This window comes from Taudactylus pleione, unplaced genomic scaffold (genome assembly GCF_031769625.1).
Source record: "Taudactylus pleione unplaced genomic scaffold, aTauple2 ptg000214l, whole genome shotgun sequence".
NCBI lineage: Eukaryota > Metazoa > Chordata > Amphibia > Anura > Myobatrachidae > Taudactylus > Taudactylus pleione.
In genome coordinates, this window is record NW_028284616.1 from 3,352,131 (window position 1) to 3,356,682 (window position 4,552).

Consider the following 4,552-nt stretch of genomic DNA (forward strand, 5'->3'; position numbering starts at 1 on the left):
CGGGAACAGGTCAGATGCAGATCTATCTATACATAGTGTTTTCTCTTTAGGTAGAAGAGGGCAAGATTAGTAGATGGTGAATTACACTCAGCCGAAGCGCCTCCTTAATTTCCCTGAGAGCTTATTTGCACTAGTTTAGTCCCTATGGACCTTTTGTGGCTCTAAGAGCTTCTCGCGTAATTAGACCGTACATACAGAGTGCCCTCACTTAGCTATGCTTCTAAGGGGGACATAGCTAGATGAGGGGGGATGCAGATGAAATCCCAGCTGTCGAGATGCTGGTGCTCTGATAGCTGGTGTCTGAGTCCTGACACCAGTCAGAATCCCGACCGTCGGCATCCCGACAGTACGTAGTAGGGTTAGGGGGAGGGTTAGGGGTTAGGCAATAGGGGGGGGTTAGGGTAAGGCACTGGGGGGGTTAGGTTTAGGCACTAGGAGGGAGGTTAGGAGTAGGATTAGGATACTTACCAACAGGTGTTATTTTATAATAAGATTATAATTAATAATATATATTATGTTACTGCATTTAAACTGTAAATGTTATTCCACACTTTGTGTATTGCAGGCTGTTAGGGATCAGGAGATTGCGGTGGAGAGGGCGTGTGCAGGTAAGGAGATAACCGGTATATTTCTGTTGTGCCACATATAGGTGACGTGTTATCTGGGTTTGCTAAGCAATATTTTCCTTCCTATAATGTTCCTAGGAGCATGTAACATCACTGACACCTGTCTTATGTGCCCATCAGGTGCTGGTTACCAGTGACCTCACTGAGGCCTGACCTGTGTCCACAGGCTCTGGTCAAAAAGTGACATCACTGAGGCCTGACCTATGTGCCCATCAGGCTCTGGTTACCAGTGACCTCACTGAGGCCTGACCTGTGCCCATCAGGCTCTGGTTAAAAGTGACATCACTGAGGCCTGACCTATGTGCCCATCAGGCGAGGCCTGATGTATGTTCCCATCAGGTGCTGGTTAACAGTGACATCACTGAGACCTGACTTGTTCCCATCAAGTGCTGGTTACCAGTAACATCACTGATGCCTGACTTGTGCCCATCAGGTGCTGGTTACCAGTGACATCACTGAGACCTGACTTGTGCCCATCAGGCGCTGGTTACCAGTGACATCACTGAGTCCTTCGGGTGCTGGTCACCAGTTGATATAGGGACCTATTTGTCAAATAATATTTGTGTTATATCCCATGAAAACACCCGTATTTAGCTATCATCCCACATGGAGTGAACACAGCAGCTATCTCCATATAGGCTGCGGTCTTTCTATTTCCAACAGCAGCCGCACCCCCCATAGGTTTCTATGGAGGCTGGGAAACTGTCAGATTTACCATGTTTGGTCCCTGCAGCTAACGCCATCTGCAGACAGCCCTCATTTCCACCTGCGTGGGCTTCAGGTACAAGGGAAGAGATGGAGAACACTGTGATTTATCAGCACTTTACTGGCCAGTATAGGGGAACAAATGTTATTGGTTTCTCCAGCTAAACAGCACTTCCCACACCAGGTATGATTGCAGTCACTGGTGCTGAACTAATTGCTGAGAAGGGCGTCTATCCCAGGTGAGTGCAGTCATCCATTGCGTGGGATGTACAGGAGCACTGTGTACCTGGTGGAAGGGGCCATGCTGGAGGCTGTGGTCTGTGTGTGTTTGTCCTCTGACCTATTATGTAACTGTACTCCTTTTCCCTATAGCACTCCGGACAGAACACCTGCAGGAGATGACTGAATATAACAGGACCATCACCTCCCTTAGGGTTTGTGTTACACCTATTATAGCACAGTCAGGGCACTTTCCCAGCAGCACCTGGTGGGGTTATTGCCCAACTCTACTAATTGGCTCATTTATTATGTAGACAAGTTATTTAAAGACAATCTGGGCAATTGCTAATACATAGAAAAAAACAAAACAGTTCTATGTGAAGTAATACACCTTCAGGTCATTGTAATGTACTAGTATACCTACCTGTGGCCTTTGCCAAGTATATAGGTTCAGTATCTAGTACTTAGATATTGTACGGCAGGCTGCATCGATGTGTCATGCATCTAGCCCTGGCAGGAGTTAGGTTGGCAGGTGGTAGCGGGGCGCCCTGTAATCTGTATATATCCCACTGTATAAGTGACATAGGCCACAATATACTGCAATTTTCTTTTTGTACAAGGAGAAGTATAGTAGCTGTGAGCTTAGCTATGGGGATTTCTCTTATAACAGATTATATATGTAATAATCACAGCTACCAGTCTGCTCCACTAGATGGCGTAATGTGACTGAGAGGGTGTGACACAGTATCTGCTCCACTAGATGGCCTAATGTGACTGAGAGGGTGTGACGCAGTATCTGCTCCACTAGATGGCGTAATGTGACTGAGAGGGTGTGATGCAGTATCTGCTCCACTAGATGACCTAATGTGACTGAGAGGGTGTGACACAGTATCTGCTCCACTAGATGGCCTAATGTGACTGAGAGGATGTGACACAGTATCTGCTCCACTAGATGGCCTAATGTGACTGAGAGGGTGTGATACAATATCTGCTCCACTACATGGCCTAATGTGACTGAGAGGGAGTGACACAGTATCTGCTCCACTAGATGGCCTAATGTGACTGAGAGGGTGTGATACCATATCTGCTCCACTAGATGGCCTAATGTGACTGAGAGGGTGTGACACAGTATCTGCTCCACTACATGGCGTAATGTGACTGAGAGGGTGTGACACAGTATCTGCTCCACTAGATGGCCTAATGTGACTGAGAGGGTGTGACACAGTATCTGCTCCACTAGATGAGGTGATGTGACTGAGAGGGTGTGACACAGTATCTGCTCCACTAGATACCCTAATGTGACTGAGAGGGCTTCACACAGTATCTGCTCCACTAGATGGCGTAATGTGACTGAGAGGATGTGACACAGTATCTGCTCCACTAGATGGTGTTATGTGACTGAGAGGGTGTGATGCAGTATCTGCTCCACTAGATAGTGTAATGTGAATGAGAGGGTGTGACATAGTATCTTCTCCACTAGATGGCGTAATGTGACTGAGAGGGTGTGACACAGTATCTGCTCCACTAGATGGCCTAATGTGACTGAGAGGATGTGACACAGTATCTGCTCCACTAGATGACGTGATGTGACAGAGGGTGTGACACAGTATCTGCTCCACTAGATGGTGTGATGTGACTGAGAGGGTGTGACACAGTATCTGCTTCTCTTTGTAGAACACCGTGGAAGCGCTGAAAGCGGCAGCAGCTGCATCACCTGCCCAGACACCAGGATAAGCTGCTCAGCCATGTGATAAAGTCAGGATGCATATAAAGGTACTAACTCCTATGAGAAGTAATGGCAAACACATAACTGACGTACAGATTTTGGGGGTAAATTTACTAAAGGGCGATTTTGATTGATTTTTAAATCTAAATCAATCTTGTGTTTCAGGGGCTAAATCGCACATTTACTAACATTTAAAAATCAGTATAAAAATTGTCTGTTAGTAAATGTGCGGTTTAGCCCAGGTAACAAAATTGATTTAGATAGAGTTATAATCGACCTTTAAAAATGTATCCCTTGGACTTTGTTCTGTTGGTTTTTTCAAAAATGTTTTTATTGAAAACACAGTAAATATGGTACATTATACATCAAGAATATGTTTCATATTTCTTGTTTTATATAGAGCTGAAAGAGTATACCAAAAACAAAGATATAAATACCATAGAGATATACTGGTTATAATATCAAACTATCACATTGTACATAGAGGAAAACTAAACAGGACACTTAGGGCCTGATTCAGAGCCATTCACTATTTGCGGTCGTTCGTTCAAAAACAAGGGGTGGCTATTCAAATGATCCGTTCGCAAATTGTAGTCTGTTCACGCCTCTAAGTCTGAACGAGCGAGCAAAACATACGCTCGTTTATTTGTTAAAAACGCCCCCTGGCCGCTCGCATCCTACGTCATGTCCGCTATTTATTAGATTAATCGAGTACATCGAACAGCGTATGAACTGCTCGCTATTCTTGTGGTTGGTGTTTGCTACCACAAATTTGCGAGCAGTTCTGGCTATAAAATAACCCAGTGACGTGGTCAATGACGCTGCTGTATTAATTATGCACACCCATAATACGCCCGTTTTGACCTTTAAGCACGCCTGCGTTCGGATCTCCACTCCCCATTTTCAAGCACCTTCCCCTGTTACCACCCACATACGCCTCATTCTGTCACTCAAAATAGCAGGCACTCGCTATATAGCGTACAAACGATTTTTGGCCGCACTGACTGGTTCGCGCATGCGTACTAAAAACCGTACGCATGCGCAGATGTGCAAACATCGCTCGGAACGAGCGTACTGCCGCTAACGAGCGGCTCTGAATGAGGACAAAATAAATAAAATGTCAATATCTTGGTGAACCAATACACATAAAAATATTTCAGTATTACATTCATAGTATTACAGATTAACATACATAGTAAAGAAGCATACAAAATATTAAAGAACATTCTGTATATAATGTTATTGTTGTTTAAAATAATCATTATCTGTAACTAGG

General features: G+C 44.7%; 1 long non-coding RNA gene across 1 annotated transcript; it reads left to right on the top strand.

The window, feature by feature from the left end:
* Window positions 1–580: 580 nt before the first annotated feature.
* Window positions 581–3,311, top strand: LOC148517524 (uncharacterized). The gene is made up of 3 exons (XR_015879269.1): window positions 581–608; window positions 1,704–1,765; window positions 3,225–3,311. It is a non-coding gene; the product is annotated as an uncharacterized LOC148517524 (long non-coding RNA).
* The last annotated feature ends 1,241 nt before the right edge of the window (window positions 3,312–4,552 follow it).